Source organism: Phyllostomus discolor, chromosome 4 (assembly GCF_004126475.2).
Source record: "Phyllostomus discolor isolate MPI-MPIP mPhyDis1 chromosome 4, mPhyDis1.pri.v3, whole genome shotgun sequence".
Classification (NCBI taxonomy): Eukaryota; Metazoa; Chordata; class Mammalia; order Chiroptera; family Phyllostomidae; genus Phyllostomus; species Phyllostomus discolor.
The window spans coordinates 42,968,887-42,992,253 of NC_040906.2; the positions used below are offsets into that span (position 1 = coordinate 42,968,887).

General features: G+C 35.9%; 1 long non-coding RNA gene across 1 annotated transcript; it reads right to left on the bottom strand.

Annotated features, from left to right (window-relative positions):
• Positions 1-1,459: 1,459 nt before the first annotated feature.
• Positions 1,460-23,046, bottom strand: LOC118500059. Its single transcript, XR_004902582.1, has 3 exons — positions 22,509-23,046; positions 16,286-16,428; positions 1,460-3,628 (listed from the first exon to the last, which is right to left on the bottom strand). It is a non-coding gene; the product is annotated as an uncharacterized LOC118500059 (long non-coding RNA).
• Between the last annotated feature and the right edge of the window lie 321 nt (positions 23,047-23,367).

Here is a 23,367-nt window from a genome sequence, read left to right on the forward strand (position 1 = left end):
TTAAAAAATGTCCAAGGGGTTTCATTTATTCAAGAATGAATGCCATGCCAGAGTCTAGCTGTTTGCTTCTTCAAGGATTGTTTTTCCAAACAAGTACTGTATTACAGACCAACCGCAAATCCACATTGCTGAAGCTTTGCATAAAAATAATGTCTAAGTCACTGATGCTTACGAGATGGAGAAAGAAACAAATTTATAGTACATGTGTTCAATTCCATCCAGCATGATATAGTGGGACAGTAGGGTCTTTGGTGTCAGACCGAAGTTTGAAATCTGTTTCTGTCTCTTTAATGGTATGGCCTAGGGCAATATAGCTAACGTCAGCACATTCCGCATCTGTGAAACACCTTCCCAAGGTGATGCGAGTCGCATGGAATAAAGTAGGTGCTCAGTACAGCTATTGGAATTATTATATTGCAGAAGGCAAAAATCAATTTTATATGAGGAAATTATTATACTAGTAAATGCCATCTATCTTTATACTTATGCAGCTGAATTTTTTAAATGCCATAAATTCAGGTTAGAACAGAAAACATACTCAGGTTAAATTAGGTAGTTTGAAATGGGAAAGCTTATATCAAAAGTGAAACATTAAGCTCAGTTCAATTACATTAGTTATTTTTTGCTTTTCCAGATTTTAACACAGAACACAAAATAACAAAACAATTTACTGTTAAGCATGCTAAAGAATTTTGGTTCTAGTTAGGGCATTGTTTCTTTAATAGTATTTACAGAATCAAAATTTTATTTTGTGCATGGAATTCTTAATAATTCAGAATGTGATCAGAATGTGGTATCGATTCAATTTACCAAATTTTCACCATTTACTAAGACAAAGAGGAGCTGGGAGGTGTACAATAAATAGAATACAGATTAAACAAGCAGAGCAGCACTTTAGACTTCAATAGGATTACCTGTAGAGAAAAATTCTATGTAAAATAAGTTCAGATAACACTACATGCTATATCCTCATCTCCCCCTACCCCAACCCAGCCAAGGTAATGTCAAAGACTTTAGAAGTCCTCAAGATTTACTTTAAAGAAGAAAAAGGTTTAACTTTCCTAACTCACTATTTCTGAAATGCATTTCAACATGAAATCTTTTGTGGTCTCTCAATGTAACTATTATCATTTCCAAGGATAACAGTGAAATCATTCGCCATAGGATAAAAGGGAATGAAAGAAATGTGTTAGTCATTGAGGAAAAGTGGTTTGTCTAACTTAGATTGGATTTTTGATATATTCCTTTAAGTCATTATTAGTCATTAAATATTTCTGGGTTTTTGTATATATTTTATTTTTTAAAGATTTATTATTTATTTTTAGAGAAGGGACAGGAGAGAGAAAGCAAGGGAGAGAAAGATAATGTGTACGTAGTTGCCTCTTGTATGCCCCGTACTGGCGACTTTGCCTGCAACACAGGCATGTGCACTACACGGGGAATCAAACTGGCAACCCTTTGGTTCGTAGGTTGGCGCTCAATCCACTGAGCCACATCAGCCAGGGCTGGTTTTTTGTATATACTTTAAAGTAACAAAATTGCATACTTAAGGTCTATAATTACACCTATTATATATTCTTTCACATTAGCAAAAATTCACAGATTATTATACTAGTTCACCATCTTCATAAGGAAACATTAATAGAGCATAACAATCTGGTATTTTGATTTCCCTTATTTTCCCAAGTTCACAACGGAAGGAGAAGCAGGTGTTAATACCGCAGGAACTTTACCCTGAAAATTACTTACATAATCTGGGTATGTTTATATACTTTCTGATTTTGTGCATGTTGAAAATTTACAATTTTATCCCTTGTTTCATCTTTTCCAGGTCACAATTTCTTCATTTTGCTACATAATGCTAAATTTACCCTCTCCGTGGTAAAGCCTAATGGAGAGTTTTTCTTTTCAGTGGCTCAATTATTTGGTGTTTCTGAGCAACAGGTAAGAATGGCTCATCTATTCTTCATGAACAATGGCATGAAGCAAGATTATATAACAGAATAAGCTTTATTTGGTCTGTTTAATGAATTACTGAAACAACTCAAAAGAGGTTTTGAAATCCTCCTATCTGGACAAAGTTACACATAAGAATAACAAAATGCTTTTAATTCAGCTGTGAAGTCTCACTGCTCAAGGTTAGGTCTGTCCTTTATTTTTTCCTTTTAGTCCTACCCTAAAATATTGCTTTCAAAGATCTCTGACATTTCGAATCATATAAACTTCTCAAGGGATATATCTTTCACTATCAAGTGCTCAACCTACACCCCTTGAAAGTAAACATTTTTCTGCAGTTCACAACAAAACAGGAGGATGTCATTATTGCATTTCCCAGTTTTAACACTGTCCTATTATGTGATCAATTTATTAATATACATTTTCTTCCTAATTTAAGATTATTTCTAGCTCTTATATCATGTATGATTACTTCCTACATGAAGCCATTTAGAACTATTAAAAAATTTTTATCATTTCATTATGCATACCTTTGGAATTATATATGTACAAGTAAGTGTCTCCTACATTTTATGAGGGTCAAAAACATGAAGTTAGTGACTAGATGGACCATGTATCTCATACTCATGTATTTTTTGAAGCTTTAAATGGTACAGACCTTATAAATGTGTTTTTAAAACATGCACACACATACACACAATGTCTTTTTTAAAATCGTTCCGATGTGTGCCTGACCTGCACTGGCCTCTCCCATCACACTTCCCTTCTCTAATCTCCCTTCTGCAGCGCCTTCATGCCCATCTCAGAACAAACACAATCTGCATTCAGAACAGGACCCTTCACAAGTTGAATGGAGTTATTTTGGGTGAGTCATTGAAAACACAGTACAAAACCTTTCCTTACTCACCAGAAATGCATTTTTAAAATAAAGCCAAAGTGAACAAGGCTTGGCAAGTTTAAAGGTGGACAAAATGGGGAGCGAGCAGGGTTTCTGCCAGACTCTGGCAAGATTCTGTTAAACCATTCTTGGCTGTTCTTTACATTCAACTTCACCAATTTCTTTTACCATCACTAACCAAAAAGTGCAAGATCGAACAGGTAGGCCATCAAAACAGGGACACTCTATTTCAGTCAGCACTGGGATGTTGAGCAAAATCAGTAGATCTCTTGTAGTTCAGCAACAGTTTTAAATCCCCCTTTTTGTCATTCTTTAATTCCCAAGCTATAGGATGTATCCACTTAATAATCTCTTCTGATTAAATCAATAATAATAAATATAGGCAAATGAACAATAATTATAGGCAATTTTTAGAAAGCTGTTATGAATTTAGTATGCAGTTTTTTAATTGCTTTTAAAATAAGTGAAGTTCTATGAGATTAATTAAACAAATTATTTTTTAAAAATAGAGCTATAGGACAGAAAGTAGGCCAATTCCTAAGAAACTTTAAAAATTGAATTGATGTGATAACAGTCTATATATGGCTTGATAAATTTTGGATATTTCCATGTAAGTATTCAAGACTGAGGAAACAGTGTGATTTTCACCTATCTATATAGCATGTTACTCACCCTTTATCCTGCAGAGCACTTGCTAGCAGAAATACAAGTGATCACTCTTCTACAACCAGCTGTAAGTTAGTTGAGGTTCACAGCTCATAAATGAGGAAAAACCTAGAATCAAGAAAGAGGCATTCTTAAACATAACGGTAATTCAGAAGTCTTTGGCTGTAAAATTTCACGTTCCTTAGGAATAACCTTTAACCCAGTCAGTTACTATGGGCAAATGAGCACACCATGTAGGGGACCCTGTAGTTGTAAGTGTACCCTGTTCACAAAGGGTCTGTCACCAAGCTGTGGGGACACAATAGGCCTTACAAAATGTAATTATGTAAGTATTCTCCTTGCACTCCTCTCAAATTATCAGTTTCCACAAGGCAGGGTGAAAATTGTTGGTTAAACAGAATGAAAACTTAGTGTTTGAAAGTTAATTTGGCTATGGAAGCACTAAGGTCATAACAAACAAATACATATTTCCTGCTGTAGTTAAAAGCATAGCAAAGAACCCTAGTTTCCCACATTTGGGGGATTTTTTTTTTCCTCTTCTTGTTAAACAATTGTTTTTAAATTATAAAATACAGTACTTGATATAGCCTTCAAAGCTTATCTCACCCATCTAAGGATGATTTTATCACATTTAGTTGTACTTAAATACAACTTACGTGTGATCAAAAGTTAAAAGAATAGATGGGAACTCATAACTAAGAACTTGCCCATAATCTCATTTCAAAACAGGAGGAAAAATGAGGCAAGCCTGTGTTAAAATTTCTTCGGTACAAGAGAGTTTATTATTGCTGTTATTTAGCATATTTGGCTCAGATTACTTTAGTGCAAATACAACAGCTTAAACTTGTGTTTATTAATAGACTGTTATTAAATAAAAGAACTGCAGGGTAAAGGTCAGCATACAGGTTGTTTTGATTATTTCAAAAAACTCCTCTGAGTCCACGTCTTTCCAATTTTTTTTTCTAAACAAGTCAGCCCAAGTTGGCACCTTAAAAATTTTAACTACAGTAATTATAATAGTGTTGATATTCAATTTAGAGAAATGCTGTTAGAAGAGCAATTATTTCAGTGGGCCCAAGGAAATAACAATGTTAAAAATAGATATTTTCGATTGAGCACTTGTTTTTCACCAGACACTGTTTAGAGCTGAATTTACAGTCCCATTTAATACAACAACTCTATAAGAGCTTGTATTATACTCACTTTACAGATAGGGAAACTGAGCTTCACAAAGGTTAATACATACCCCAAACCACATACTAGTCAGTTGCAGAGTGAGTCTAGCACTTTCCCCCTGCAAAGCCCATGCTCTTACCTAAGATGTGTGACTGCCTCAGAATACTCCAGGTTCACAATTACAGAAACACTTGTTCTTCTCTGAGGGGATTCTTCACTTATAGCTGATGGTCAAAGGGTCAGTGTGACTTACATGTGGAAGGAGTCCCAGGAAGGTCATTAATTACTACAATGTCCTCATTTTATAATGGAGGAAGACTGAGCTCAGAAACTTTAGGTAGCTTCCCTAAGGTTAGCCATCTAGTTAAGTGACAGAATTCATTAGGAACAGCAATCCATACGTATCTCAACAGCCCTACAAATACTGATAAAAGCAAAGTTAGCAAAACTGCTTCTATTTTTATCAAATCTGAAAAACTCAAGATAATGCAAAGTCAAAGATTTTAGTGTCCAGGCTTCTTCTATGTGACATGCCGGTCGAGTCAGTTCCATCCCCTGGCACGAATCTGAATGAGTGATGTCCACCATGTCCCCCTGCGCAGTCAGCTCTGTGGGCTCGTGCCGATGGCTTCTTTTATGTTTGGTCTTTCTTTTTTCCTGCTGCCTTCTATTTTTCCCAGCATTGTTGTCTTTCCCAAAGAACCTTGCCTTCGCATGATGTGCCTGAAGGAGGACAGCTTCAGTTTTGTCATTTTTGCCTCTAGAGATTTCAAGCTTATTGTGCTGTAGCACCTACCTGTTCATCTTTCTGGAAGTCCAAGTTATCCATAGGACTCTTCTCCAATACTGCATTTCAAATGAATCAATTTTCTTTTCTATCAGCCTTTCCATTGTCCAACTTTTGCATCCCTACATAGTAACTGGGAATATGAGGATGTGAATAATCTTAGCCTTGGTTTCTAATGACACATCTTCGCTCTTGATGATCTTTCCTAATCCTTCCATTGCTGTCCTTTTGTGTGTCAGCCTTCTCTTGATTTCTTGGCTGCAGGCTCCATTTGAATGGATGGCTGAACAAATTAAATAAAATCTTTAACAATGTTGATGTTTCCATTGCCTTTGTAAAAGTTGTGCATTTCTTCTACAGTCATTATTTTTGTCCTGATGTTCACATGCAGTCCTGCTTTGGCACTTTCTTCTTGCACTTTCATCAGAACTCATTTCAAATTACTGCAACTTTCTGCCAGTAAGATGGTATTATCTGCATATTTTAAGTTACTGATATTTCTTTTACCAGTTTTCACTCCTCCTTCCTCTGAGCCTGGCCCAGTTTTTCATAAATGCTCTGCATACAGGTAACCAAATAGGGCAATAAAATGCGCCCTTGTCTGACACTGTGGCCTATAGAAAACCATTCTGTCTCTCCATATTCTGTCCTGACAGTGGTTTCCTGTTTATGACACAGGTTGCATATGAGGATGATCAAGTTGCTGTGGCATGCCCACTTCTTTCAGAGCAACCCAGAGTTATGGAGACACATTCCTGGCCCAGCCACTTCTCTTGCTCAGAAGACTTTCCCAAGGGGGATGATGTTTATGATCAGAAAGTGAGGATTTTTACTTCTCAGCCTAACATCTGGCCTTCTAAGCAAGCTTCAACTGCCCAAAATGAGATCTAAAGTTTTAAGATTTCATCTAAAACTTTGAGATTGAAACTCAATCTTGAAGGGAAACAATATTCAGAAAGCTTTCCCAAAGGATAAAAATTCAGCCATTACTGTGAATAATATATATTATATGTATTTCCAATATATTAGTATTTACCTATGATTTAAAGCAGACTTGCAAAGAGCTGGGTACCTTGATACTGTCAAATGAGTTCCCAAAAGATGTTTTTTACAAAATCACTCTGTGATTTGTGCAGTGGTGCCCACCTATATTGACCTTCAGGATGAGATGTGCTGTCTCTAATATGGAATCTTCCCAGAAGTGTATCACCCTGGGTTCTCTTTAAGAGGACCTCAGGAGAAATATCTCTCTGTGATGTGTGTTCCAAGAAGAGTCAAAATTACTGGGACTTTTTTAAATCTCAAGGGCACTGGGACTTGGATAACTGACAAAGTTTCTGTTGTTTCTGTTTTCACACTGGTTCCTAGAAAATTGAGAGCCAAGTGTGTGGCTCACTCACGGTAGATGAGTAGGCCATATGGTATGCATCTTAAACCTTATTCATAGCTCTGTTCTGTCCCCACCCTTGTTTTTTGTTCCTTTCTTCTTTCACTTTTTTCTTTTCCTCAAAACAATGTTTTGCAAATTTTGATATTTCTGCTCTGCAACACAAGAAAGAATAGCTAAATAAAATGTTATAATGTTATGCAAAATTATCTTTACAAATATGTGTATTCATAGAGGAATATTAGGAGGAAAATGAAGATGTTCTGTTGAAATAGCAATGTCAAGGCTATTTTTTTTGATTTTACAAACTTTTAAATATTGTATTTATAATTTAAAGCAAAAATGTTCTTTGAAAGCTCTAGTTATTTATCCCAGACATAGAAGAAATGTGGGAAGTATATGCATGCATGTGCTTCAGTTTGATTATGTTAAGGCAAGCAGGGAACTGTCATAAAGTGAGGTTGGAATGGGGGTGAGAACCATATTTTGAAGGCCATGATGTGCTGTTCTAAAAGATTGTATTATTGCCAGAGGGAAAATGTAAGCAGCTTTTAGTTTTTAACTAAAGTTTTTTATTGAAAGTTAACCAGTAACTATGTAGTTGAGAGTAAGAAATGGGGAGTCCTGAGGCAAGGGAACCAGTGAGGAGGCTTATTAGAGTGGATCCAGTGGTTGGAAAAGACTCCAGTGAGTTAGAGCGGTGGAGGTGGGGCTGCGGTCCCTTTGACAGATTAGAAACGGGTAAGGAGGAAGACACAGAACATCCCCAAGGTATGTTTTCTACTCTGAATGAATGAGTAGGTGTTGGTGTCATGCAGCATGTAGGAGAACTGTAGGAGAACTGGATATTTTTATGTTAATTCCTTCGGGAATAAAGAGAACAATAGGGGAAAAGGGATATGAGACACTTATATGACACATTTCTATCAAGAAATGTAGCTGCAACCATTCGGAAATACAGTACAGAGCTGGAACTCTGGGTAAAAGTTTGGTTTAAATATTATAGGGGTGTGTGCATGCAGGCTGGTGGGGATCGTTAATACCAGACAGCCATCTTTCTATATGACCCTGGTCAGCCCTTTTCCTATTCCCTAAAAAAATTTTTCTAAATTAAACCTATTGAGGCAATAGCCATCAGTAACCTCTAAAATGCCAAATCCAGTGGATGATCTTTCAGCCCTGATTTTAGAAGTATTCTTATAGATTTTGTCAGGATGGACTATTCTCATTTCTTTCTTGATCTTATATTTGCTGATTCTCCTTTTTACTCTCCTTCCCTTGTTACAGAAAAGCCCCCTGCCCCTGGGAGTTTTTGTTCTGAGTTTCTTGCCTGCTGTCAATATGAACTGTGGCTCTCAATGCCAGAGTTTGATGAAAAGGAACGAAATGTTTATTCAAAAGTTATACAGGTTCAGAATAATGGCAGAATGTCACTGTTAAATCCCAAAGTCCCTTTAAAACACCCTCCCATACACACACAGTCCTGCCTCCCCTTGCCAAACCAGGCCATTCAGGGTACCGTATCTCAGGAAAATAAAATAGAAGTCTGCAGCTCAGCTAGGCTCCTATTCTTAATCCAAAACCATGTAGCACTTCCTCATGGTGGGCCGGGGAATCCTTCTGAATCCTTTCAAACTATGTGGCCAAGGGAGAGAGCTCTGCATGACTGCTACATCCAGCTTCCCCACTTTCTCAGCCACATGGTCAAGAGGGCCGCCTGTCTGCTCCCAAACCACTACCAGACACCCTGGCCTGCAACCCAGGCATGTGCCCTAACTGGGAATCAAACCAGTGACCCTTTCATTCACAGGCTGGCACTCAATCCACTGTGCCACACAAGCCAGGGCCAGTCACAGCTTTTTAACATTACTAAAACACTGGTCAAGTTCTTCAGATATGCAAAGTAACTTTCAATGGCCCTGCTCCCTTCCCTTATCCCACAAAGATAGCCCTGGGGCTTTCTCCACTTTGGGGGACCTGAAGTTCAACACCTTGTTACTCCCTGGCTTTCATTCTTACCAGCTTTATTGTTACATTGTTCCTGGGAGTTTCCCTCTCTTAAATTCACACATTTTCCCTGACTGAGATGGCAAAGGCTTCAAATGGAGGAGTTTGAAAAGTCTGTTAGACGTCCAGGTGGGTATGTTGATTAGGCATTTGAATATATGAATATAGAGTTCAAGAGAAAAATCTGGACTGAAATATAAATTTAGAAGTCATCGGTATATAGATGGTTTCTAAAGCTTTAAAAATAAACATTTGTGGCCTCAGGGGAGAATTGGTAAAGAATGAAAAGAAGATATTCCAGGACATTGTCTTGGGGTATTTCGAATTTAGAAGCAGGTAAGTGAGAAGAATCCAGCAAAAGAAGCTGAGAAAGAAGCACAAGCAAGGCAGGAAAACTAAGAGAAAGTGGTGTTTAAAAGGCAACTGAGAAAAAAAGGTTTTAAAGAGGAGGAAATGGTCAATTCTACCAACTTCCTGATTAGTTGATTAAGGTGAAGACTGAGAATTGACTTCTGGATTTGGCAGCAGAGATGTTATTGCTGACCTTGAAGGTAATTGTGGTGCAGTAGTGAAAAGTGAGCCTTGCTTACAGTAGCGATCTGTGGGGTTGATTCCTTTCAGAAGAGTGAAACAGGAAATAGCATGAGGTATTCAAACTTGAACAATTTGTTAAGTTGAACAAAAAAGCAGGAAAGCCATTATATAAATATATGGCCATTCAAAATCATGAATATTGATGCTTGGCTAAGGCTGAAAAAATGCCAGTTGCAAAGTGTTGACCCCTCTGAATTTATTCCCAATTAATTTTAATGTTAGACCTTACAATTAAGTGCTATCATTTCTGGGTAATGCAGTCATGAGAGAGGTAAAGGTAGAAATAGTAAATATAGACATCTAATAAAGGAAAGGATGGAGAAAAGGATAAAAGGTACTGTAAGGTTGAAAAAGGATTTGGAGTTATTTTTAAGGAGAAATTCATGGAAGTAAAACAAGAAGACAGAGAAAGGTTAAATATACACGGAAAAGGTTAGGTATTTGAAGGGATAAGATCTTTTAAAAGGGGGGGAATTAATTTTAGAATGTAATTTCTTTCTCTTAGATGAAAAGGAGAAACGAATGTAGTTGATTTTGGGGGGGTGGTTATAATTTAAAGTAGTTCACACCTAATGTCCTATATGTATTTAGAAAATTAGGCCAGGTCATCTGAAGTGATGAAGCTTGAGCTGTTTGGAGAATTAAAAAGTAAAAATTAGAATAGCTATTGTTAAAAATGGAAACAAAACTACAAGCGATAAATAAAATACTTATTTGGCAATTATTTAGTCCTCTAAACATCTTATGAATATTAGCTCATTTATTCATCATAATATACCCATGATGTGCTTGATTATTATCCCCTTTTTGCAAATGAAGGAAGCGAGGCACGAAGTGGTCATACTATGTATTAAGGGCACCCAGCTCGTAGGTGGAGGAGCCGGGAACTGAGCAGCAGTATTCTGGCTCCAGAGTCCATGCTCTTAACCACTCCACAATGCTGATGACAATGATGTATGGCTTTATTTAGCAGGTTTAGGTAAATAGGTATTGAGTTACAAAAGATAAACTTTTAGTTGCACCCAGGATAGGAGTTCAGAGGTTGAGGACGATGGAAGTTGATGGATTAGTTAATGAGCTGAACTATGGAATGCAGGCCAGATGGAAGAGGCAAGAAGGAAGGAAGCAGCTTGTGGCATGTTTGCTATTTTCTTAAGGTTTTACATTCCTTGCGAAGTCAAATAGTAGGTTTGATGAAAGTGAGAAGAAAGGACAGTTGAAAGGAGCTAGAATTTATATTAAGACAGCATGGTTGCACAATGGAATGAAGACAGTTGAGGAGCTGCCGGATGACTGACTAGGTGGCACCGGGGTGTGGCACGGGAGCAGATCACCGAAGTCTAGGACTTGAAGGCCTGTGCAGAAGAGAAGGTCAAGAAATGACGCGTCTAGGGTGTTGGGTGGGGCTTGTCTATAAATGCTGAAGTCCCATATGAATCACTCAAGATGAGACAGGAAGTGGGGTGGAGAAAAGTCTGCAGAAACCAGTGGATTGCAGAGTAGCTTTGATGAGGGAATGAAAGATTGCATACGGTGAGAGGCCAGGAGGCAAGGGAAGCATATAGGCCAAACCTTCTCGTAACTATTTGTCTCTGTGAGTGTGCTGGGGAGGCCGAAAGTGCCAGCACTATCAAGAGACCTACACTGGCAGCATTCCTGTAGTGCTTTTTTAAAAGGGTTGAACTTTTGAAATGATTAAAGCCTTAAATGACCTCAGAGGTCCAACACATTAGCAAAGTAAATATTAACACAGATTAGTTTCCTTGGCCCATATAACGCCATTACCACTAAAATACAAATAGGGCCCTAAGGATATGAATAAGTTTCAAATGGTGGGACAGTGGAAGGAGGAAGGGAACACAGGAAGTGGAGGTTCAGTTTAGCCGTGGGTGATGTGAACTAACAAGAAAGAGGAAGAAAAACTCAACAGCCGCAAACATGGAGAACCTCTGATTCTCATCCTAGGAATGATGTGGAAAAGGGGAATGTGAGCCACCTTCTTCCCCCATGTCAGAATACTCAGTAAAAATTATCTTAATTATTTCAGTGATAAGGACTTTCATAGTTCTAAGCGAAGAGCCTCGGGAAAAAAAAACCTTTTTTCAGAAAAAAAAAATAATGTTATTCTTGGATCTGAAGATAGGATAAATTACACACTGTTATAGAACTAACTAGCAAATATTAAAGGAAATTATGTTTTAGTCAACAAAAATTTAGATTTGCCTTAGTGACTTACTTTGTAGGTTACCTACCAAACCACCACTCCTTTACCTTCTTCCCTACCAACAGAATCCTTTGATACCACTGGATATTGGCATCTAGACCTAATACCAAAAGATATGGCAGCTATCTCGTGACTGTAAGTGGAGCTAGCCTATAAAGGAAAACCAAGATGCTGGTACATTTCTCAGACTTAGGAAATAGTAGTGCAGAGACCCAGTTAAATCTGAAATTTCAGATAATGGGTAATATTGCATATAATGTTTAACTAATATTCATATTTAATTAGATGTCCTACACTTAATCAGACAAGCCTAGATACTCAGGATCATAAAATGGAAAGCTGGATAGGTCCTAAGTCATTGATGAAGTAACCGAGCTGCCGAATTAGCTTACTTACTCAGGGAACACCTTAACTCAACATTTCATTACTGGGTAAGCCTTCCTTACTGTTACACCCATTCATGTTGCATTTTCCGTTAGAGCCAAAATCATGCTAACTAGTGCAGCTTTATCACCCCTCACACTGAACAAGTCAACAATACATTTTATTCACCCCTAAGTACCAACTTAAAAATTCTAATTAGTATCCTCCCAGGTCTCTTTGTGAAAGTTCTTCAGTATGAATTACATCTATGTTTTTGGAATTCAAAATTTAGGTCTTGGTGTGGCACTCCATAAAAATTATTTTTGTGAATACATTACATGTAATGTCTTCTTCTGCATAGTTAACTGTGTTGGATAATCTCTAATGTCTATTCCAGCTCAGAATATACCAATTAATACAGAGCAAACAAAAATGTGCTATAAATATGGGCAGATGTTTTCTTACTTGGTAAAGCTCCCAACACTAAGGCCATACAACAGAGATAATCTGATATTAAAACCGATTTTCTAACAAAAGGCTTCTGTTGACTGTGGTCACTCATTTTAAGAGTTAACAGTTATATTCAGAATACCACCACCATGAAAGTAGCAGTTTAACAAATCCAATATTGTGTTTCTTGAGTTATAAATAAGCATTTTAGAAGTTATAAGTTACAAATAAGCATGAAGTCCTTTATCCATATAAGTATATAGCTTTGCTTCTTAATATCCTAAGAGTACAAAGTAAACTCAGTCAAAACAAAACAAGATAAACAATGGAAAATTTCTAAATGATTATATTCTTAGCCCCTGGAAGCACCAAAAGTTGGCATTTTCCACCGATTTCCAAAGGCTTCTCAGAAGGCCAAATCAGTTTGTACGCCCTTAAGTTCTGTTTTCTACCATTGAGTATAGCCACAGTGTTTCAAGAGCAGAGTAAGTTTTTCATGAACTGACCTCTCCTGGACAATGTGGAAATGGCTTCAGTTGACAGGTGGGAACCTTTTTACATGGTGATACACATTTGTGTGCATGTGTGTACGGTTGTGCAAGGCATGCACATGTCTGCGGATGTGTGCACATTTATGCTTATGAGTGATCCAGAAGTTATTAGATCAAGAAGCTTCTGCTCACCCTGGCTGGTGTGGCTTGGTTGGAATGTCATCCCCATGCACCAAAAGTTTGGTTAGATTCCAATCAGTACACAAGTGCAGAGACTGAGGTTGGAGGTTCGATCCCTGGTTGGGGTGGGTATGGGAGGCAAACAGTTAATGTTTCTCACATCTCTCTCTCTCTCCCTTCCTCTCTACCTAAGGTCAATAAACTTATTTTTATTTAACTTGATTTTTAAAAAGAAGCCTCTGCTCTTTTCCCCATGTATATCCTCTAGGCAGATCCAGCCACACAATGCTAAAGCAGGTGAAACCCTTTTTACTAAAGATTTCCAGGACTGGTAAATGGAGGGGAACTACCAAAAAGCAGTTTATAATGGGCATTGTTAATTGGCAAGTTCATACTCTTCAAAATCATGCTCTGATTTGAAATGAGCCATCTCATCACTCTTCTCCCTTGCCTTTCTTAACACGGCCTTATTTAAATGTACTTCAGCTCTTCTTTTCCCAAGCTCACATTCTAAGAAAAACAAAACACTGCAGTTATGTAAGTGTACATTTTAGAATACGGCCCACTTACTACTATTCCATTTAAACATACTTCCTGACAGACTTCCTATGCATACCCCTGAACAAGTGTTTCATAGTATTGATCCAGCAAAACCAGGTGACTTTCACAATGAACTTTGGCAGAGAAAAAGGAGAAGAGGAAACATTTAACACTGAAGAATGAAAGAAATATGTTTAGTTAGGTTAAAAAATCTTTTTCTGAATAATTTTGATTTGAGATCTATACTATAGAATGTGTCACTTTAAAAAATGACGGTTTATCTTTTCCGCCCTTAAAATTAATCTTATAATAAACTTTCTAATAAACTCTTTCAATTCATTCACTGAATTGACCCTGGAAGGTTATTTCCAGTTGACTGATTCCTTCTTTATGTTTCTTATTTATTTGTACTAGGTAAAATTTGCTTTCACATCTTGCATAGTGAAGAAACAGAAATAAAAGCTATCAATGGAAAAAATAACATTTTTAATTCATTTAATTCATTTATGTCAAATCTTCTTAAGGAAAGTCTTTCCCTGATTTTAATTATCTAGCATAGCCATTATTTTTCTAATGTATCCAGATAATATTTTGATACTACCTTGCTAGACTATTTTGTTTCAAATATTATTACTCAAATAACACATTAAGCAAAAATTTAATTGGTTTCCAAATTCTTTAAAAAGGAGTGATAAAAATTAAATTATATGTATTATATAAATCTGACTGCAGTGTAATGGAGTAGGTCATGGTGTACCCTTCCTAAGCTTTTTTCCAACTCAATAGTAAGAGCAATATAGAATGTTCATATATGCCTACTATTATATGTGTGATTTTTGAATCTGTGAAAGCAATCTAGCATTTTTTAAAATATCAACTAAAGTTTTTCTACCAGTTATTTAATACAATAAAAGAACAGTCCCTTGAATATTCAGAATATATGAAGGTCTGTCCAGAAAGTATCCATCCATGTAATATAAAAAATAAAGACATTTATTGAAGAAGATACAAGAAACATTGTACACAGGACAATGATGCCTTAGTCCCCTTCAAAGTAGGCACCTTGGAACCTCACACAGTTTTCCCAATTTCCACCAGCTGCCCAGTTGTATTTTCCTGAACCTCATCCAGATTTCCTGAAATCTCTTCTTTTTCAAAGGTGATTTTAGTTTTGGGAAAAGCCAGAAGTTGCAGGGCAGCAAATCTGGGTTGTATAGGAGGTTGAGTCACCTGGCTAATTTGATGTTTTGCCAAAAAAACTCTGCACACAATGTGATACATGAGTGGGTGCGCTGTCATGGTGAAGCTGCCAATCACCAGTTGCCCATAGCTGTGGCTTTCTGAATCTTCCCAATAGTTTTCCATGGAGGAATATTCAAGCTCAGTGCAAAATGTGGTGCAGATTCATTGATCTATGTGCTCAGTCATCTTGAATGAGTACACATTTTGAATGAGCCACACAGTACACATGCTCACTCAACAGTGTCTACCACCCCCACCGACCAGCACAGTGAAATCGTCATTGTTCATGCATGTGCATTGCAGTCCACTCTCCTTGGCTGCCAGGTTACATAGATGCCATGCACACTGTTCTTGTTATATTAATAATGGTTGGACTTTTCTTGGACAGAACTTGTATTGCCAGCCGACTAGCAATAAGCACTACTTTTGTTGAGTACCAGAGTTAGTACCATATTGCCCTTAAGAGTACTTTAAATTCAACATCTTCTATTGCTTTCAAAGTGCTTCTTAAATATAACTCCATTTTACCAATTCAAGCTTGTATCCCACTCACAGAATATCCCACTTCATTTCAATCTACTTTCTTTCTGAAAAATACGCTTCCACCCCCAATCTCTGTTGTTCTTTCTGCTAGGAATGCTGCCTCCTTTATCTGCTGTTCTTACTCCAGCACTTGTTTTCCAGAAGGCTCTTCCTGAGCCTTTTCGTCCATATGGAGCTCTTACTTTCAGCGTGTCCATTTAGGATTCCATTGTTCTGTTTAGTTTATCCTTATGCTTTTTTATGTGCTCTACCTGTCCCTGCATTCTGAAACACATTGGAAGTTTCTCTACTAAATGTCATTTAATCATTGTTCTTTTTTGTACAATTTGAATTTATAAAAACCTAAACAAACAACCAAGGTACAAGAAAAAAGAAAAACCCGAACAAAGTTTTACTTGTATGTATATACACCTGTGTGTATGCATACATATATACATGCATGTGTATATACATACATGCACATATGTACATATATACTCTGTATATATTTATACACACATATATAAAAACTACACTCAGAATCCTATTTCCCTTATTTTGGCACGCAATGTCTAGGCAGTTCCACAAAAGTTACTAATGATGACATTGTTTCAGATTTGGGTCCACATCGTTCTTTTCTCCCCGTGGTACATGAGACGATACAGTGGTTTTCAAATTTGTTTTTAAGGAACAGAATTATTTTCTTCCCCTAAGCTCATTCTTACCCAGAATTTCAAATATGTAAAAGAGATGCAAGGGGAGCAACAAAGTGCAGTAAGTGAGGGAAAGTGAGCCGTCCTACCTGCTTGGCCGGCCCACAGCCCCAGCAGTAGCTCCTGTGGCTCCTCGGAGGAACTCTGAAGGCACTTTATAGAACAGTCAGAAACCCTGGCCGTGGCTCTGTCTTCTCCGTGACAAGGGACTCAAAAGTCTCTTTCCTCCACCCTAAAATCAATGAACTTGATATTTGGAGAACATTCGTGTAAACTACAAAGACATAATGCAAGCAGCACTGAAATGAAATGAAAAAAAATTCATACCTAAACTATTTTGATGATCTATTATTTTATTAGACCAATATTTTTAGATGATTTTTTAGAAAACAGATCGGTTAATGTTTGATAAAAATTAGTCTTGAGGGTTAATTGAAAGCCTGAGCAATTTTTTTGGTTTGTTTAGATTCTGGTTTGTGAGTACCTTTTATTAGTAGTAAATTTCAGTTTTTAAAATTCTACTTTGAGGTAGCATTTCAAAAAAAGAAACTAAAGTTTGTATTCAACATTCACAGCTTGTAATCTTCTGTATTCTTCAAGGAAGCAAACAGTGTAACATTGTGTTCCTGCATAGAAACAATCTGGTATAAATATCATTCAGATATTTGCTTTGGCTAGTGTTCATGTAACAGAAAGTGTGAAAATATACACAAACTTAGTGTCAGACGAATACCATTAAAGAATATTATCATTCCAGTTAATAAAATATATTAGTACGGTTAGGATATTGCATTTTGGTTATATTTAAAAACTATTTTTATGGGGCACTGATTCATTTGTAAAGGGGAAAAAATAGTTAGGCAAAATACCAAAATAGTAAGTTCCACTTGATTGTGAGCAACCTGTTAAATAAACTGGTGCTGCTTTTAACTTAAAATACTTAGAATACTTAAATATAACTGCCAATGTCTGTAATTTTTTTTTAAATTCCTGGCTTTCTCATCAGATAAACTTGACTCAGCTACTCAGACAAGATTACCCTGGCTGTCAATGTGGCTTGATCAAGGTAACTTTTGATACTACAATCTTTTTACCAAATTTTTTTCATTTAACAATATTTATAGTATGAAAATCTCAATAAAAGGTCAAATGTATCTATGTGTATGTATGTGTACATATACATCTGTACACATATATAATTTTAGAAATACTTATTGTTAAAGTTATTGCTAGTAAATAAAAATTTGCCAGTACAGTAATATATTCATACAACTTACTAAAAATTAATTTTATCATAGTGTCCTTCTTACTAACAAACTATGTAAGTTTCTAAAGGTACTTAACTTAGGAATCATTCAATACATGCACATTATTATTCAGTCAATTAATAGTTGTATTGTGCTTTTTATACAGGGAGATTTACATGACCCAGATAGAATTGAGTACTAAGATTTCATTTCTGATACCCAGAAACCTGAAAACTAATGAGTACCATAATGAGGAACTGCATTATAAGGCAATTATCATTTTAATGGTACGGGCAAGTGTTTTAAAAATATCACTTTTTAAAAAGTGTTACAAATTGAATGAGGTCTGAAATGAACCAAAGGGGAACTTTTTTGCCTGGAGAAGCAGTGAGAGAGTCCTGGTCACGTTTACCCTCCCACCTCCTGCAGAACCCACACAACCAGCTTTAAAAGCACTGTTATTTTAAAAAAAAAAATCTGGCAAGGGTGAGAAGAGTGATTTTGAGTTGGGAAAGCCTAAGGGAGAGAGGGAGGTAAAAAGGTAAGATAAGAAAGAAAGGAAATTAACATTTATGGAGTACTTAGCAATTGAGCTTTTATTTCTATTATGAGATTATGTTTCTTCTTAAAGGGAAACAGAAAGCTATCAAAACCACTCAGGTATAAGCAGTACTAGAAACTGGACAAATAGAATAATATTTTTTTATCTCGGCCTATTCAACTTTGTTCCAATTGATCAGTCCTTAAGGGAGGAGTATCTATCACCAAACTAATGGAGAATGTCAAATAAGAATTTCTTTCAAATTTTATTCTTGCCTTAAATTTAGTAGGTCAATGTTGTTTTGTGGTTTAATTAAGCTGTAAGTTACAAGAAAAATGAGTAAATAAAGGCAATGCTCAGAAGACATATATTTATAGAATAAATTTTTGGAATTGATGGCATTCACAAGCAATAAAATATAATTGCTATTAATAAGGCCCACAAGAAGTATATAGGGCAGACAAAAAGGCACTTGAACATTACTGCATATATATCTATTTAGAAAGAGGTTGAGTTTTGGGGTCTTTAAGGAAAAGATCCTATTATTTTCAACAGTGCAAACAGAGCAAAATAAAAACCAGAAGTAAAGCATTCTACAGTTATAAGGTTGTAGTTTCATTTTTAAAAAATAATTTCTAACTTTAATATACATTTGTGTTTCATTTATCTACAATGGTTCTTTATTTTATGCTCCCAATTAAACTATCCTCAAATTTCTAGTAATAATAAAGGGCAGTATGGTTTTTCCAATTTCTCTAAAGTTAAACATCTTCAGAGTAGGAAAATAAGGGGCATGCAATAATTAGAAGTTATGTATGCCTTTCATAAAACCTATATGTAGTTCATTTGAATGTTTGAGTGGTGAGAATATGTTATCATTGGCACAGTTTTACATTACATATTGTAGAATTATAGCACATCTTGCTGAAAAGAATGTTTTTTTTTTTAAAAAAGCCAGATATTTGGGCTCAAGTATAAAAGTCCCTAATAGGAAATGATGTCTAAAAGTAAGGTTAAAACAGCTTTTGTGCATATTTTAAAGCTGTACAAATTATTTTGTAATTGTTTCAATTAAGAACTAGCTAAAGCAAGCCAAGCTGAAATATTGATAAGAATGGCACTGCATGCCAACTCAGCTCTACTACAGCAGCCATATGCAATATGTAAATGAATGAGCAAGGCTGTTGTTCAATAAAATTTCATTTTAAAAAACAAATGGTTGGTCAAATTTGGCCTCTGGGCTGTAGTTTGTTGATCATTGTTGTAGAATATATAAACTTTTTACATTTTCTCTGTTTAACAAAGGTAATTGAACCACACTTCCTACTCTCTACAGTTACATATTATATATAATTATATGTAATATAGTATATGACATATTGAAAATTGTGAAGATAAAAAGAACTCATGGGAAATAGCTTTAAAAACAGGAAGTAACTTTTGATTTCTTCCTTGATCTCATTGTTGACCCCCTCATTGTTTAATAACACGTTACTTAGCCTCCATGTCTTCGTGTGTCCTTCTGGTTCAGAGGGGAGGGGGTTTAGGTGACTGAATAAAAAAGGTGAAGGGATTAAAAAACTCATAGACCAACACCACAGTGATTGCCAGAGGGAAAGTGGGTGGGGGACATAGAAGAGGGTAAAAGGGGATAAATGATGCTGGAAGGAGACTTGACTTTAGGTGGTGAACACAATACGATATGCAGATGATGTGTTATAGAAGTGTACACTTGAAACCTATATAATTTTATTAACCAATGTTACCCCAATAAATTCAATAAATTTTTTTTAAATGCTTATTCCAATAAAAAAATAAAAGAACTAGAATATTGGTTAAAGGGCATAAACATCCAGTTAAAGATAAGTGGGTTCTGGGCATCTGATGTCCAGCATGGTGATCATAGCTAATAGTACTGGATTACAGACTCGCAAGTTGCTGAGTAGATCTTAAATGTTCTCACAACAAAAAAGTGGTAATTATGTGATGTGATAGAGGTGTGAGCTAAACTATGGGTGACAATTACTTGCAATATATGAGCATCAAATCAACATGTCATATACCTTAAACTTATACACCTATGTCAGTTATATCTCAGTAAAGCTATAAAAGAAAAACTAGAAACACTTTCATGTATTAGTAAAAGGCAGTATGATTAAAAATATGAAATGTTCAAATATTCATATGTAAAATGGGTATTGTCTGCCTTCAAACATACAGGATACTACTTCTAATATTTTAATCAATTAAAGTTATGTCATGTTTCTAATAGTTGGAGATATTTAGAAATATCTATTACAATTAATTCTACTATAAACAGAAAATTTACAGGAAACTAACCTGGTATATTTTAACATGCTTGGAACCACCACTATTTCTTTTCTCTACTACACTTAAAAAAAGAGGAATGTACTATTTTTTCAATGAAATATAAAATTTTCCATGTCTAATAATGCCCTTAATTTACTATAAAATCAATGTCACTGCCATATGATTATTGGAGATGACAAAGTTAGGGAAAAAAAGAAATAAGTTAAAAAAGCGACAGTATAGCATTGTTGACAATGGAAGCTGATGGCACCTTCACGGGGAAAAGTAAAAAATACTAAACCTGAAATTCTCTATGTAAATTGGGGACTGTATGCTCTGACCCAGGCTGGACAAAAAACAGTCCTTTAAATTATTTTAATGTAAACACTATTCAGTTAAAAACTGATTTATTTATAATAAATTATCCATAATAGATTAAAGAACTCAGATTACAGTGACAAACAGCTCACAGATTCACATAAAAATTTTTCTGCCTCAAAGGCAACAAAAATATTCCTTCATAGTTTTAGAGAAATAGAGTTTTAGAAGTTTTGTAGCTTTCAGAGTCTCCTAAATTATGATATTCACATGGTGTTCTTAGGAACACTATCATACTTTAGATAGAGGCTTGACTTTAAAAATATTTATGATATATTACATAATCTAAGGGAACATTTCTAGTGAAGCAGGTGCATATTTCACAATGTGCATTTTAGGACACATATGAGGGAGACCAGGGTGTTTTAAAAGATAACAATTCCAAGTAACATTATCACTCATTTGAATTAGCATCAAACACTAGACAAGTTAGTGCTAATCAGATGTTTTTCTGACCTATATAAAAATGATTCAACCCTCCCACATCCAGTTACCAGAGCGAAAAAAAATCACTGAATTGCTTATCATTGCTTTTTCTCCAGGTTTACTGGTGACATCGTCTCGCTATTCTCAAGTGTGATATAGATATGATGCATATTTATATATTAGGACTTACATTACACCATGGATATTTTATATTTTATACATATAAAATGGGTTCTTTAAGGGCAGAGCTATACCTTACTCATAATATCCCTGGTGCTTAACTCACAATATCCCTGGCACTTAGTCACACAGTGTTGGTTAAATTGAATACAAGATTAAACCACAAGGAGTTCCCCTGTCATTGGTGGTGATTAAGATAGATGGTTTCTCAACATGCTTGCATCATGCAAATAACTTTTCTATCATCATTCACGGAGGCAATAGGTGGACAAAATCGCCTTACAGAGTAAAGAAGGTACTGCGCTGAACTTTCCTGGGGTGACTAATTAGCTTATATTTTAATTACTTTTTAATAAATGAATTAATAATAAACTTGCACTTACTATTGAAACCCCCTATTATCTTGAGATAATCTATCATTAGGAGTAGAGTTGAAAGAGGCTCTTAAACCAGCACTTCTCCATAAACCCATCTATATATAGGGCATTCAGTGTAACCTGTTCTATACATTATCTACTGTTATAAGAATGGCTATATTAAAAACACCAAATATAGTATTTTTCCCACAAGAGGTCAGGAAGATGCTTTTTCATTCGAAACAAAGGAGTTCATATGTATAATTCTAATGTAGATAAGTTTCCTTAGGAAAGAATACCTGGAAGAGGGAAGTAGGGGAGATTTCTCTCAATTGTTAAAGAGGTTATTTTCCCTAAAAAATATACAGCACCTAGAGAGATACTGACCTCCCAGACCTGGGCCAAACATTATATTTAAAAGGATTTTGACCTACACCTTCAAGTGAACTAGTACCAGCCTGTACTTCTAAGAGTACTGATTGTTTGGGCCAGTGAATATACATCATTGTGTACAAGCACTTGTGCTGCCTCTTCTACACTTGTATTTTCATGGCTGGTAGAGAAGAACTGCTTCAGCTTCTTCCACTTACACCGAGGCCCCTGCCCTACTCCCAAATCCACTTCCCAGCTGAGCTAATCTGTTGTAAATACCAAATATTCTGTGTCCTCCCAAAGCCCTGTAGCATTGCAAGCAAAGCAACCGCTCCATTCCTTTGCCTTCTGTTTTCTCTGCGTGGGACACTCCACCCCAAGCCCACGATCTAATTCCTGACCACACTTCAATACCTCATTTGGCTATAACCCTTCCAGCCTGGGGTAAGTGTCCTTTACCAGTGCCTATGAGGAATTGCCCACTTATTTCTTGTTTTTGTACCTTTTCAATGTGTTGATCTTGAAGACAGGGCCAGTGTCGTATCCATGATCATATCTCCAGCAATACAAATCAAGCAGGTAATGTGGAGAAAGAGTGAGGATTTGGAGTTGTCCAAGGTTGCAGGGCTTAGTAGCAGTGTTACTTTAGTTCTAAAGTCCCAATCTGTGTCTTGGCTTCATCATCTGTAAAATAGATACACTACTGTTTACTTTTAAGCATTTTACATGCAATATCTCACTTATTCCTCAGCCCAACCCCGTGAGGTAGGTAGTGTTATTATTCCTATTTTATAGGGAAGGAAACATAAAAAGATAAGTAACTTGCCTACAGAGAGCCAGCTAAAAAGGTCATAACAGGGATTTGAACCTGGGCAATCTGATTCCAGAGTACTCATAAGTTCTACACTGCATTTTGCTTTCTTTTATAACTTCTAGAGTGTGTTTCAAATAGTTGGATTGTGTTGCCAATTCTACTACATAACATGAGTATATTGTATTTGAGGATAATCATTTTCATGTATTTTCAGCTTTGAGAAAGTCTCATGAGGCAGCCCTTTTGCTTTCTATTTAGAGTAATTTAAACCTTTTTGTATAGGTTCAAATTGTATTGTATTTATGGCTATGAACCTCCCTCTTAGAACTGAAATATCCCATAAACTTTAGTGTGTTCTATCTTCATTTGTCTTAAGGTATTTTTATTTCTCTTTTGATTTCTTCTTTGACCCACTGGTTGTTCAGTGGATATTTCCTTCTTAAAAAATGTGCATTTTATTGCAATTAAAGGAGCAATATCAAATAGGATAATTATAGTTTTTCACTTTAACCCATAAGAATTTCTTGTAGGCCTTAATACATAAGTA